The sequence below is a fragment of the Pseudopipra pipra genome, chromosome 6, assembly GCF_036250125.1.
Source record: "Pseudopipra pipra isolate bDixPip1 chromosome 6, bDixPip1.hap1, whole genome shotgun sequence".
NCBI lineage: Eukaryota > Metazoa > Chordata > Aves > Passeriformes > Pipridae > Pseudopipra > Pseudopipra pipra.
In genome coordinates, this window is record NC_087554.1 from 44,651,711 (window position 1) to 44,667,476 (window position 15,766).

At 41.0% G+C, this 15,766-nt stretch overlaps 1 protein-coding gene across 3 annotated transcripts in view; it reads right to left on the minus strand.

Moving 5' to 3' along the window:
- The window catches only part of STON2 (stonin 2), a 74,609-nt gene extending 59,128 nt beyond the window's left edge, over positions 1 to 15,481 (minus strand). Inside the window, exon 1 of one of the 3 annotated variants that reach the window (XR_010431446.1) lies at positions 15,396 to 15,481. The gene's annotated coding sequence lies outside the window, so the exon portion shown is untranslated. Of the gene's footprint in view, positions 1 to 1,262; positions 1,396 to 15,395 lie in introns of those variants that run through there. The other 2 variants (XM_064658901.1, XM_064658902.1) reach the window with 2 other exon arrangements.
- Positions 15,482 to 15,766: the final 285 nt, after the last annotated feature.

Here is a 15,766-nt window from a genome sequence, read left to right on the forward strand (position 1 = left end):
TCTTAGTTCTTGTCTGGAGTTAAGTATGATTTTGCTGTAGCCCAGCAAATGTTTTCACAGATGTGGCAACTTAATTTAGTATGCCCTGCAATGGTATGTATCCCACACAGATGTGGGAATCTGCAAGATGGAAGGGAACATTGCAAAGAGCTCTGGTTGTTGGCTAGTAATTGGGAGAGTCAGGTCCAGGGAAAGAAATTCTCTCTGACAAGCACCCATGACCACCTCAGATTTGCAAACCACTTCAAAACTCTCAGAGGACAGCTCCTAGGAAAGTATTCGAATTCTGTCCCCAATTAACTCAAAGCATTGAAGCTCTTGTTGCCATGGTATTCAAGTACTTGAAAATACGGAAACTCAGCCTCGGCTTTTTTAAAGAGCCTTAAAGCAGCATCTCTTGTCCTGCTGTCTTTCTCCTAACTAAAGGGTTTTTCAGGGTGAAACTTAGTGTTAGTGTACAAGAACAGATACTTCACTGACACTTCTCTTTACCCTACATCAATTACATTTAGGTCCAAAAAGCAGACTGATATTTAAATGCATTCAATCTTTAAGCATTTTCTGAAGGAAGTAGATCATTAAATGGCTTCCAATACGATTATTTTCCTCAGGGTCACAGTCATTTGTCTGCTGAAGGCAGGTCAGCAGTCAAGAATGAGCTGAAAACTTCAAAAGTTTGGAAGTCACAAACCTGCCTGACACCTAGAAAGAATTCATCAATCCATGTTCATTGTCTGAAGATGAATCTTTTCAAGCAGAATTGAACACAAAATGTAGTTTCCTGCAACCCCCAAAAAGGATTCCTAGAAACAATCTTGATGGTTAAGTGCAATTTGCCATAAGACTGATCCCCTCACGATAGACTTTCCTGTGGCCCCCTGACCAGCCACCCTGCATATTTTTCCCTTGTTACACAACCAATTCCGCTCTGTGGCAGGAACAGTGGCACTTGAGCCCCAATCCTGTTTCCTCCACTCCTATGGGCAGGACACCTGTCCTCAAGCATTGTGGGCAGGTACATTTGCCTGCCACGCACAATATCCATTTTGAGTGCTGTTAATAAAAACTACAGAGCTAAACATAGAGGCGAGTTAAGAGAAAAAAATAATCAGATGTTTAGGGTTACTTGGACATCATATGAGGGAAGGAGAGGATGACCTCGGCATCTCGTTTTCCTTGTGTGACCAACTAAACTGTTTGTTTTGGGGTTTGTTTAAATATCTGTAACTAAATCTTCTTTTCCCAGACAACTGGATACTGACCTCTCCTTTCTCCTGGAAAAGTCCTGAAAGAAGAATGAAGTGGCAGGAAATGAAAAAAGGAAACAGTTCATCTTGTCCTTGATGCACAGAGACTGCAGTAGAACTCTTTTTTTTTCAAGGGGAAAAAAGCTATGAAAGAAGGCAAGAAAATGGTCTGTTTCAGCTGTGCATGTACGTAGGAGAATTATGCCACTATTTTAAGATGGATTTCCTCTAGTACCCTACCGTCCTGTGACAAGGGTAGTTCTTAAAGTCCACTCAATACCAGACAGCAAAATTAGCATTTTAAAATGGATAGTGAGCACTATGAGCCCAGAAAAGCACGAGAATACCGTGCATTGCAGGCTATACAACTTTGCCATGACTGGAATTTTCTACAGACTTCTAACGTTGGTAAATAAAAGAGGTTGTGTTGACTCATCAGGGTTGTTGCACCCTTTAGACAAGCCACCTGAAAGAAAGGAAAGGCAGTCTGAGTAGCTAATAGCTTCAAAGATATTCAGAATAGAGGCATTTTGAGGATGCTGTGTTAGGATTAAAAAAAATATGAAAAAAATACAATTTTGCATTCTCTCAACATTCACAAAAGAAACCCCAATCCCACCCCTTAAACTCAATGGCTGTACAGAATTATGAATCATGTACAGATAACTCCTGTGCAGACTATGTGGAAAAAATACAACTTCGTCCACAAATTATTTTTCACACCTCTTCACTCTCCAAAATCCTCCTTTAGAGAAAGACTTAAGCCAACCCCACAGTGAACCAAGGAGCCTCAGCTGGCACAATACCACTGTCACTGTGCTTTCAGTTAACACAATGATGCTGCAGTTTGCAGAACTACTACAAAAGTCCATGTCTCCAGAGGAACCATTTGACACTGTAGATAAACCTGAATCCTCTCTGTAGCAAAGCAATCAGCACCCATTATTTAAACACTGCAGCGCATACTCTCCAAGTGAATTTTGGAGTGTTTCTTCCTGTCTTTCAGATTTCTCAAAGATCTATGAGATGTTTGTAAGAGAAATGAATTTTATTTGTGGAGACATGAATTTTGAAGCCTACAAGGACTAACAGAACAAATAAATCCTTTAAACTCCAAGTGAGCTACAGTTAAAGCAAAAGTTTATTCTGCACAGCCCAAAAAAAAGCAGATGGAAACACATCTCCCAGAACAAGATATTACCAGGCCAGGCCAGCATTATCTCTCTCTACATGAATGGGATTTGTATGAGACTGTTACTTCCACATTTGTGTTATTATGTGCATTAAGCTTTTGGTGCTGAACTGGTTAAAAAAAAAAGAGTAAACTAATTCATCAGGTTTTTGGCAAAAAAATTGCAAATCAGAAGTCTGCTACTATTATACAGTAAATACAAGGTAAAGCAGATGTTATACCTCCTGACCGCAATGATTCTTACCATCAATTCCAATGCAGTGATTTGACCATGAGGCAAAAAAATTCTCTAAGTGGCTGAAATTTCTGCTTCAGGTGTCCCTTTTTCATATTACAGTTTCACAATGGTACATGGAAATCTGAGTGACAAGTAGATGACAGTTATTTCCAGTTCTCCAAAGGGTAGAGATCATAGAGCTGGAACAAAACTTGCCTCTCTAGTCCTTCTAGTCTTTTGATCAACCACATTACATAACCCCTTTTTAAAACTGATGAAGGTTCATTCTAAAATGGCAAAACTGCTTCGATAACTCATTTCAAAACTATGTAAATTCAGTTTATTGCCATTCCTTCTTGTGACATGATTACCTATTTGCCCTTTTGTACAACTCTACTCTAGCGACTCCTCTGGGCAGATGGAGCTTGTCAGCCCTGTAAGGCCATCCATCTAAGAGAAGGTCACTCTAAACAAACCTACGTCCTGAGGACCTCGTTGCCACCGTCCGAGCTCGCTTGGCCCCGGCAGATGAACCTCAGGATTAAAGGGTGGGCTCAGTTCAGTGCACACTGTGTCTCACCTAAAAAATCCACTGTGCAGGCTCGAAGGGTAATGACCTTTCCCAAATCTTCATTCGCGAAGACTGGTCATGATGATGACTCTAGTGACAGAATCTTCTCTTTTTAACTTTTTAAGTCAAAAACATCTATTTGAGAAAGACATAATTATCCTGTGCCAGAAGTCTTACATGCAGCACCTTGTACAATGAGCCCTCACTTTAGGTGGCACCTTTACACACTACCTGAGTACAAACACCAACAGCAGTAATGGTTCGTGGCACTACTGAAGTGTAGAAGTATCAGAAGTATTTGTAATGGAATTTAGAAATATTTGTAATTGAATGGTGGTTTTGTAAACATACCATTTAAAGTATTTAATTCCTCATGTGTTTGGACAGCAAACTCAAACATTGTTTCTCAGCAGATTTCAACTCTACTTAAAAGAAACAGCTTACCACAGTTAATAATTTTAACTACTAAGGATCATTTTTCCAATTGCTCCAAGTTTCACCCATATGATGCACACTGCAGTAGGCTTTCTAACCACCATTCAGAGATACTAGGTTACAGTTACATGGAAAAACAGAAGGAGAAAAAAATAATAATAAAAAAATTGATGATTAAATCCACTTGTTGATTTGTTTGGTTTTTTTTTCCAAATGTAGTATCAATAGCAAGCTTGTGCTAAATGTATAGACTCCCTAAATATATTGCCTAAAACGGCAGCACCACTGAAAAAAATCCTGTAATCCATACAGTGATACTGTTTTTCTTGCTCATATTTTCCCTTACAGTTCCAGGAACTGAAACATTAACTGGTTACTGTAATTTGTTGTTGTAGGAGACCATGAAAGGGAAAACAACTAGACAAGTTGTCAAATTCCACATAGCAGAAAAGGAAACTAATGCCAAAGGGACATTAAAAAAGGAAAGACTCTGACCATGGCTTTTGTTATAACAATCAAGCTTCACTACCACCAGGAAAGCCTCAAGGAAAAATAAGTAATTTTATCTTGACCACATGTTTGGCAAACCTGTATAGACAAAACAATTCTGGTAGCATGAACTGAGGAATGATTGCTGCATTGGGCAAATTTCCAAGTGAGAGAGAGCTCATGGCTCTTCCTCTCAACTTGGCCTGCAACAAGCACTGACCCTCAGCACATCGTGATCTGAATAACAAACAAACTCCAAATTGGAACTAAGTTCTTAAGCTTCAAAAGAAAGTCTCAAGTACTTAAAGGTGCCACAGCATAAACAAAACTCAGAGATAAACAACAAGAAAAAAACCAAACAACTAAACTTGAGAAACCCAATGAAGTAAAGGAACTGGATTTGGCTATTTTTTTTACTGAAATAAACCACTGTACCAGCCTCTGCCTAAATGCCTGAAGTAAGATTACCTTATGAATAACCTAGATGATGACAGAAATAAAGTCATATTTGGTTGATTATTGTATTCCTAATATTAGCAATATTTTCTCCATGAATACAGCTCCCTCAGCTTATAAATTGCCCTGAGAAAATCTCTGGTAAAACTCAGTTTTAGATCTTACACTAGTTTTACTTACTCTGATTCATACATGTTATTGCATAAGCTCCATGACTTCAGATGTAGCTTAAGAATCTCAGTCGCTACCTGGTGCATGTAACGCTTACATGAAAACTTTCAATATAAAATGAAGAACCAGGGCTCAAAGGGAGCTAAATGGATATGCCTTGTGAAACTCCTGCAGCCTTTCTGGAGGAAAGGATAGCTTTGCCCATTATGGATTACATCTAAGTCAATGGTGACAAGAGCCTTGACAGTACTCTGTCCACACAGCCTGGGCAAATCCACTTTGTGCCATACAAGGTAGGTCATTACTACTGTCTCTTGGCCATTTTAGACAGAGATGGAGTGAGACAGAGTGTGGTACTGAAGATGACTAGAGCCATCTGGCACATTGAATGACAGAAAAGTAGACTGGGGGCCTCCCTGAGCACAGGACCCAGGGCAGACACACTAATTAATGACCATACTCAATTATTCCAATAGATATGAAAGGATCTGCCTAAATCTGCACTGCAAGTCAGTGGCAGAAGCAGTGTTAAATCCAAGGTGACCTACAATGCCCTTATTTTCTGCAGGCCACAAGAATACAACCACCACACATAAAACCATAACCCACAGACACACATCCCAGCTTTGCTGGAAGCTCACATTTCAGTGATAGTAAGAGAAGAGAGTCTGTAGGAGATGCACTGCTAAGAAAGTCATAAGCATCTCCCTCAGGAATATCTGCGTCAAGACTAATAGCTGAAAGGTCAACAGCTGCTGTTTTCTCTACACCAAAATTTATCTGCCACAGAAGCTCCTCTGTTTTCCACTGGAAAAAGCACTTCAGATGCTCTCCTGCAGGCAATACCAGCATATTTAGGCAGTTCAGGAGGCAATAATGTTTCTCCTTCTGCCAAGGCCATGCCTTAGAAATATTTCATGAGTTTTGGATGGCTCATAAGGAGAGACAGAGATTCAAAACCTGATACTGGTAGAAAACTGTAAAACCTCTTTCTCTATTACTTGTACTCCTAAAAACTTGAGAAATATAAAAAGACACTGTAGAAGAGCAGCAATACAAAAAGAATAGGATTTATTTTTATTTTTATTTTTTTTTTACAATTAGAAGTAGCATATAGCAGGCAGAAAACAAGGAAGAATTCCAGTTGAAATGTTGGAAAAGCTGTTCTACATTTCAGGACTTTCAATACAGCTCCCTGTGGGTACATGATGCATTCAAAGTGTAATTGAAGCCTCCAGTCATGTAATTGCATGGAAACTTGAAGGATAACTTCCCAAACTGCCAGCCTTTCAACTCAAACTAGAATCTGAGGTAAAAATCTGTCAAATGCTTCTGTTACCATATAGAGCAATAATGTGTTAAAAGTAGACTGGGATAAGATCACAGGGAAGAGCCAGTGTGCCAACTTGTTTAGCAGAACATTTTCATCTCTAAAATCTGGGATTTTTTTTTCCTCAGTCAGTATCGTACAAAAAGGAGAAAACCCACTAATTTAAGGGGTTTCTTCCCAAAGGCTAGACTAATTCAGATCAGATTTTACTTTGTTCAACAAAATTCCGTTGGTAGTAACAGTAGGCAACAAAAAGTGTAAATGCAGTAAGGGAGGAGAGGTTGCTAACATTCCCTCAGAAGAGGGCAGGTACATGGTCCTTACCACTCTTCCTTGTTTTCTCAAGGCCTTCACAGGGCAGAACTCCAAAGCAGCACCCTGATCCCAGACTTCCACATCTGCCCATTATATGTGTCACAGACTTTTCTATGCTTCAGGACAGTGAATTTGCAGCAGTCACAACTATTACACAACACAGTGCTACAACAACTACCGTTCCAATTCAAAGTATGTGGAGGGAACTGGGTTTAAAAACTGATTTCTTCTTTCAAACCTGAAAAAGTGCATCATACAAGGAACATGTTTTTCAAAGAAAATTCCCACTGAGCAACCTGGTTTGCACATCTTGATATTAATGCTTTCATATATTCTTGTTTAAATTGTGCACAGACAAGCTAGCCAGATGTATTCCATTTACCAAACCCTCCAAAAGCTACTGTACTTTACTTGCCATTGTGATGATTATCAAAGTGTGCTTTTTAAGTTATCTCACTTATGCAAAAAGCATAATGTTCTACAATTAATCACCCTTGAACCAACTATGTCATTGCAGCCTGACATCACTGAAGACAGCCATCAAGAAGTGAACACAGACCAAAAAATCCTATCTACCTGTCCTTCTCCTAAAGTGGGACTAATGACAAAAGAAACAGGGAAGCGAGTAAGTGATCATAAGTTTACTGGAATATTGTGCTGGATGGTAAACAGTCTTCTAGCAAACACACATTGTGAGTTGTACAAAGTGCCATCCTGTTCTGACACATAATGGCATTCCATCACTGCCTATATGCATTGCAACAAATTACTGCTTTTCAAGTATTCACTGTACAACCCAAAAACTGATCCTGCTTCCATTTAGTAAAAGGAGAGCCCGCAGAATTCTTCCTGTGCCTCAGGTTTCAATTGCACAAACGAAATCAGGGCTTTATTTTCTGAATTACAACTAAGTTAATGCTAGAAGCTGGGTGAAAACATCTTCACTGAAAACGGCGGGTATAATTATTTGCCATCAATCAGTATCGGTTAAACTCTGATTTTACTAAGAAAGCTAGGGAAAGAATGAAAGAAAGCTGGGGAAAGCAAGCAAGCAAGCAAACAAGAAGCCAAGCCCTCAAACACTAGCCATATTCAAGACAAGCGACAAACTGAATCTTGCAGACAGAGATGTTCACTGTAGGCTGTATGCCTACAGAGAGGACGACCATTGATCTAGCTGAGCTGTGAGTATGCACAGAACAGGAGAACAGATTCAGAGCAAGAGAAAAACACAGAATTCAACTGTGAAAGCATCAAGAAGACAAGGACTATTGAGGAAGTGATGCAGCCCTGAATGAAAACAGAGTTTGCTTGTGCTGAATTTTGGCTGGAAAGGGAGATTATGAACACTGAGCAAGGAAGTCATCTTCTGTTCAAGCCTTCTGTGTATTTCCATATAGCTAACACCTATTTATATATAAATAATATCTATATAACTGTACTTCTATATAACATATTTTATAACTTCTAATCTGTATCAGCAGAACCCTTCCAATGAGGAGAGTTTAAAAAGGGATTTTCATCATAAATGAGATCCTTTTTGATTGTTACAGATAAAGGCAACATTAAAACAAGAAGTTGTCTTCCACTTTAAGGAAGACCTGATTGATTATTAAATGCCAGATAAAAAACAGTACTCTGGAAGAGGTATCACAGGGAACAAGCTTCCTCTGGCAGAAAATTCTTTTGATGATCCAACTGGTCTTTCCTCATTTCCAGTGTCTGAAGAGTCAACTGAAATTACGCAACTTAGTGTGATGCCAGGACACTGTAGCCCTTCAGGGCAACCCACAAATATCACATTTGTTGTCACTCTCTATTTTAGACACCCTAAATATAGGTCCATTAGACTTGATGGTGCTGTTCCTTTAGCATGGCTACTGCTGTTTCGAGAGAATGAAAAACAACTGTAGAAAAAAAAAAAAGCTTGTGCAAAGAGTGAATTTAAAGGTACCCAGTATTTTATATAATATTACCAAAAATATATCTGAAGGAGAAACAAACTTCATGACAAGTCAAATTCATACACAGTATAAAATAGTACGTTTGCAATGGTATTGTCTAATGCATTTGTGTCATTTGTGTCTAATTGTATTTGTTTAATTATCAAAACATAAGAATGCATGATACACTACCATGATGTGGAACAGAGGGTATGAGAAAACGCTTCATTTTTTGTTGCTCGATTTTGATTTTTTTGAGGTTTTGGGTTGGTTCATTTTTACTAACAGACACTAATAAGTGGTACTCTATGGTACTACCCCTATGCCAGTGCCTGTGAGACAGTAGGCAACCATGTACATTCCAGAAAAGAAATTCCAAGATGCTTTGCCATTTATCTAGATGAGATCATGCGAGTGATGCAGAGGTATGTGGTGAGAGGCGGCCCTCTGTTGCATATGGAGGCAGCAAATCACTCATATTTTATTACACTGGGTATTTTGCTGAGGAAGCTAAAAGGGGAGCCACTGCAAGTCTGATATTACCAGCAGGAAGAAGGACCAGTTGCATCTCATGCTCAAGGGCATAAAATAATTAATACCAACATTATTGCATGGCTTCCATGAGATGCTCATATTTTAGTCTGACACAAACGCCCAGTTACAAAGCATTCAGGGTGTTAAAAAATGTGTAGTATTATACATTAAAATTCATATGAACCAGCTCCCACAGAGCGGGACAATGGCTAAATCACTCAGTGAATGGAAGTAATGCAGTGGAGTCACCCCATCTCCCCACCCAGCTGTAAGTAACCATGGTTACTCTGCTCCTCAACCCACAATAAGTCTCAGTAGCACAGCATTACGGCATGTGGGAATACCAGTTCATGGCAGTGCTAATGCAGTCTCACAGCTCTCTTGTCAGCTCTGGGGAAGCTGAATCCAGGTAACCTTTTGCAAAGTCTGCCATCCCCAATGGACAAACTTTGGAAGTGGCATGCAGACAAGCAGATTTTTAAATATCTGAGGTATTTAGTTCCCTCTTTCATAAAGACAAAGGCCCACAAAGGGATTGGGACTCTCTGGTACCAAGACTCACTGTGTCAGCGTTGTAAATTTGACACCAGCGTAATTCACACAGACACAAACAAAAGTATGTTACAAACTACCAAAAATTAGCAGAATTAGAAGAACTTCAGTATTTTCCAAGACAAACTTCCTGAAAAGAAGGAATTACCACTTGAAAGCTAATGCCTGTTTCAGTGTCACTGAAGAGCTAATGCAGCTGTTTGGAGCTGCAGCTCCCAAAAGTCTGTGGCCACCCTCAACCGGCCTTAGCTCCAAGCACAGTCACATCAATAGCCTGGATTGAATACAGGGAGACTTTGCAATTTTTTCAGGGAAAAAATGAATGTTGGTGCCAAACTCTGAGTCCACATGTAGTGTGGTAAACTAACACAGCTGCCTTCATTCAGAGAAACTTGGGCAATTCAATTGCAGAGGTCAGAGATGTGTTATTTAGGAGAGGAAAGCCCAGATCTGCCCAATCTATTCTACCTCAGTTTTACCCCCTTCAGTGACATTTGAGATTCTGGCAGTGAATACCCCCCAAAAAATCTATGCACCTATCAGCCTAGACCTTATTCCTCATGCTAAACCTTATAATTTAGGAACATGCACCTGATGTTTCTACCATGTATAATTTTTATATATAGGATATAATTTTTATCCAGGCAAATATTTGAACTGTGGTGAACTGGAAACAACACAGCAAGGATCAGAGAGAAAGGAGCATTTCTGTTGGCAGGTTTCTGTCCTCAGGAGCAGCTAGCAATTAAACACCAACTAATCATTAAACTTCATAGGCCAAATTCTTCCCTAACAGCTATTCCACTGAAACTGTTTATTAGAAAATAAACTGGCCTTGTGCTGTGGAGCTTGACCAGCTCTAGTTTCAGTTATGCAGCTACTTTTTCTCTTCAAAAACGCTCAGTAGAGTTTTTTCCCATGCATTTCCATCACCCACACAACCACAAAACCACCATGAAGTTCTGCAAATGGTACCTTCTGTTCACAAGAGGCCCCTGATTCAGATAGCAAAATTACTCTATCATATACCCACCCTCATTTTCAAGAGTAAATTAAAAGATAATTCTTTCATTTCATTTCTCAGCTGGCAAACCCAAGAGCCCACAGAGAGAATTAGTTTCTATAAATACTCATGTCTTTAAATGTCAACTAAAACTTGGCCTGAAAGAGCATAATTAATCAAGAAACACAGCTCAGCAAAAAGACATCCTTATTGTCTAGCTCACCAGCCAGGTCTGCTGCCCTTGGACCAGGAGCTCCACTTTGAATCTCAGCTCTGGAGCACACTGCCTGTTCTTTTAATATAAATAGGACAGTTTTGTACTACTAGAACACCTTTGTAGGATGCTGAAGCATACCAGTCAGTTCTGTCCTCTGTTTCAAGCCGAATAATTGTGCAGAGACATTTAGTTCAGTTACCTCAGTAAAGCAAGATGAATCACGCCTCACTTAACTCCAGACACCCAGTTAGACATCTGAGAGAGTCACCTGATGCTCTGTTTATAGTCAACAGAAGGAACACAGCACCTCCAGAGGATCCTTCCCCTGATCTATTTTCGAATGAGGTGAATCCCCCCTAATAAGACTGTGGCAACTAGCTTAGACTTGCAAGTCTTTTTCACATCTAAGGGTATAAGCTTCAAGAAAATCTTACACATATTTCTAGACATTTCACTGCAGGGGACTGATAGACCTTAACATATCACTGCTGAGAAAATACTGTCAACATTTAAGGAAACATGTCCTGTCAAAAAAGTATCTATTGAAGGATTTTTGGGATGGATGAGGGCCAAAAGCTCTGTAATTTTATTGTTCCCTTTCAGAAACTGTCTCTATAGAACTGATGTATAAGAAACCTATACACTTCAGTAACCTCCTTCCTTTGAGAGTATTTTTTATTAAATAAAAGACTGTTTCTATCGTTACCTAATGGACACATGGTCCTGGCATTGATGTCTTCTCTTAACTTTTTCATCACTATGCTATGATGTTTATTCTTTCCCTTGTATTTTTTTTTCTGTCCATATATACTAAGAATTATATTACATAAAATTGATTGACAAGCTGGTCAACAGGCTATATCCTAAGTTTACACTAATAAACAGAGTAAAACCTTACCAGTAGGAGCAGAGTAGTAGAGTGAAATACTTGGCATTAAGGGCACAGCTTTCACACTACTTTTTTGTGGCTTTTATTTCCAATTATCTCCAAATCCTGTAGACTGAATTTGCATTAGCACTTGGAGTACATTAAACGAGCTCCTCAAGTCCTTCTGACTCAGTTTTATCCCAAACAAAATCAGTTTATAGGCTCTGAGATGCAAACTGAAGTGCAGTAAATGCAGGTTATCAAGATATTAATTTTAAAAGTGCATTCCTGCTCTAAGTAATGCATTCATGTATTTACATCCAAAGTTTTTTCAGAAAGGAAGAGCATCTTGGAACCCTGATGCGTGTCCCCTGGTATTTCCATAGGACTGTATTTTTTCAATCTTAATCTCTGAAATTTTACCCCCCTTTAAGCTTTGGAAAAAAAAAAAGCTACATTCCACACTGTTTGCCTTATCTGCACACTTAAAAGACAGCGAAAATTGATCACAGAAGTCAATAGGGGACACATAATCCCTATCTGGGAAGCAATCTTACCCATACTGACACCTTTAGATGGATTTCTGGCCCTGTTTAAGGCGCTGGCAAAACTTTCACCACCTACTAGGAGCAAAGATTTAATCCCTAAAGTTTCCAGATGTATGAGGTGAGCTGTAAGGCTTCTAGTTTCCTAGGACTCAAGTTCATGTGGTCGTAATTACAGCCATAGTCCCGAAGACAACACATGCTCATACCCAACACATACAAAGACAGGCATTCCTTCCTTGAGGTTAACCATTTGTGAAGTTATTACTTCCATTAGCAGAACTCACAGTCCTTTAAGAAAACATGCAGCATGTTAGACTCCAAAGAAAATGTATTAAGAAATCTGAGGACAAAATAATTTGGCTTTGCCATTGAGTATTTCATCAATTTTTTTTTTTTTTTTGGTAATACAACTAACAGTTCAGACAAATTGCCCAAGAATTGCCTGCTAAAGGTTCTCCTTTCCTAGCTGACTGCAGATTGACCTTAAGTGACTATCTTAGATAAACCCAACTTTTGGACAGCCAAGATTATGTTAGATTATGCACCACCCCATGAATCCTTATAGTTCTATAGCTCATTTCCTCATGCTCTTTTTTAGTTTTCCAGCTTTCAAAGAGAAGGCTAACATTTGCAAAGACGGCCTTTAATAGGACTTTTCAACAACTCAAAACCGATCTTATTAGTTTATTGGTAAAGATCCCAACAGGTGTTTTGCAAAAAGCCTCAGTGCAATACCTGGGTTAAAAGCTGCAAGAAAAAAGGCTACTACCACGAGCCAAGTGTCAGAGCAGGGGAATCCATGACTTATCACTGATGCCACCTTGGAAACCATCTCACTGACTGGAAAAGTCACCGCTTTTACAATAGCGGCAACAGAAACCCTGCACAGCAAAACATCTTGAGAGGTTTATAACACATATAGATACCATTTCTCATCTTCATTTGCTGATGCCAGACTTGAGAGAGCTGAAAATGAAGAACTCTACAAACATGATGTATTTAGCCCACTCAAAATATGGTTTTAACCCCCACACAGTCTGAGTTTCTCAAGCAGGGAATGGTACCAGCTGCTAGTTCTTAACAAGATAGCTGGCAAGGAGCACAAACAAGGACTCCAGATGGGGGGTTGGCCACTACTAAGATGTAGCTGTTATCTTTTTACCTTGTGTCCCTTGGACTGTAATCTAAACCAACCACACCACACCAAGTATTAATTATGCCACTGATGTAGTGATGGATTCAAGGAACTTGAGTTAAGGGAAAGATCTGCAGTTAGAGACAAAGGTATGCTCTTAAGTTCTTAATGATAATTAAGGATACACATCATAAGAGAGTACAGCTAATCAGAACTGATGTACAGTGCTACATGTGAGAGAAAAAAAATCTGACCCCTTTCTTTTACTGGAAAGTTTAATGGTTATGCTCCTGATGGCACTGATATTTTAAAAATAATTTAAAAGCCACAACTGTAAAAGAGCAGAGATCACTAAATTTGCCAGCTATATTCCTATATCTGAAGAAAACGGTATGTTAGATCTGCTAGGGAGTTACTGCTACTTGCTTTGTACTTGAGAGCTTTACAGGATTATAATGAAAAGCTTTTAAGGGTATAGAGAAAAGGTCAAAGATTTACCTGACAAAAGCACGATATAGCAAATTAAATGTAATTTCATAGCAAACACTGCTTTATGTTATAATCAATCAAATCTGAAAATTCTTGGAGAAGAGAGAATCTAGCCATTAGGAAACTAAGTATTTAGGAAAGTCAGATGTGTTGAATAATCCTGCATAATACATCTCACAGAGATGGGGGAAACTGCTCTTCAAGCTTTTTTGCCATAACACAAACTTGATTAACATAAACCTGTTTATCTGGATGATGTTAAGGCAAAGTCCAGATCTCGTTTGTCTGTGTAACACAAAGTATGTTTCTGGCATCTTGGCAGAGAAAAGAGAAAACGAAATCAGTCACATGCCAGAATTGGCAAACACGAACATTTTGCAAGCAACCTGTAGTTTGAAATTTACTTGCCCAGACTAGTGAGTTTGCAAAATGCACGTTTCACAGAAGACAAGAATGATTCATTGCCAATTCACAAGTAAAAAAATGCCAATGCTTGCCAATTTTTTTGCCTTGACAATTCTAAAAGTGCCCTAAAACCAATACTATGAAGTTATCCTAAGGATATTTCCCAGCAAAAGGCACAACTAGAGTATGAGAAGACATGAGCTGCAAAGCATTGCCTCATCGAGTTAAGTAGTAGGGCATTTTTTAACTTTTTTCTCTTTGACAAACTGAAGTCTCAGAAAGGAGTAAGCCACGGGGAAAAAAAAAATCAGAGAAGTTGATTCTGATTACAGCCAATTAATCAACAAAACAATTAACAAAAACCAACAGAAAAAAAGTGGAGCTGCAGTAGAGAAAAAATATTTAACACATGAATTACACAAAAGTGCAGGGGAGGGGCTGTCTGGTCCCACATCAACACAAAAACTCACTTTGCGTGGAAATAAGTAATTTGAGCTTTTTCAGCGGCTCATTTACATAGTGGATTCAAACGTGACAGCAGAAAAATGAGCGAGCGATTTTTCTCTGCCTTGCAATATCTTAACCGCAGAAAAAACATTTCAATAGCAGCACAATTTAGTACAATTTAGTAGACCCAAGCAAAGAAAAATCCAAAACATGAGTAATTACACAGAGCAGCTGAGGGGTAGGTGGATACAAGCAGCTTCCCCAGGCTGCACTAATGATCGTTAACCCTCCCGCGGCCGAGGAGCAGCGACCCGCTCGCACCGGCACAGCCGCCCACCACCGAGAGGAGCCCTCGCCGGGGGCTGCAAGGCTGCGCGGCACCGACAGCCTGCGCGGTGACCTGCCCTGAGGGAGGGACGGTGTGAGGACCGAGGGGAACAGGTTGAAACTCGGTCCCGACGGTCGCGGCTGGAAGCGGCGCCACGAGCCCCGGCCGGGGAAGGGGCTGGGGTGCCTTGGAGATCCACGGTTCCCTTCGGGTGCACAGCCGAGGGCGGCCCCGCTCCGCGACCGTGGGACCGAGGGGGAGGCAGCAGCGGCCCCAGCTCCGCCAGCGGAGGCGGGCACCTGCCTTCGCTTAGGTCTCATCGGCTCCCGTTTCTGACCTCCCCCGCTGGCCCCTCCGCCGGCGCTGCCCGCCAGCCCCGAGCCGCACTGCCCCTGCCCCTGCCCCTGCTGTCAGAAGGCACCGCACAAGGCGCGTCTCCCCCTCCCCGCGGGGCCGGACGGGCGGCCCCGGGCTCGCAGCTCCCCCGATCCCCGCGCACCTACCGGCAGGCGCGGTGCTCCCACAGCGCGCTCGGCGGCGGCGGCGGCGCAGCCCCGGCCCGGCCCGGCCCGCCCCGCGGGGCAGCGCGGCCGCCGCCATTGGACGCTCCCCGGGGCCGCGGCGACGCATTGGCCGGGCCGCCCCCCCTGGAGCCGCCCCCGCCCCCCGGCCCGGCCCTCACACAGGTGGCGGCCGAGCGCCGGCACGGGCGGGTGTTCCCGCAATCGATCCCCGCGGTTGTTCTCAGGGCCCCGTTTTAAATACGATTCAACGTCAACGGACTTTGCCGTCTCCTCCAGGAGACGGGCAGAAAAATATCAATGTGCAAATAAAAAAAATATAATGCAAACAAATCCTTCTGCTCCGGGGTCAT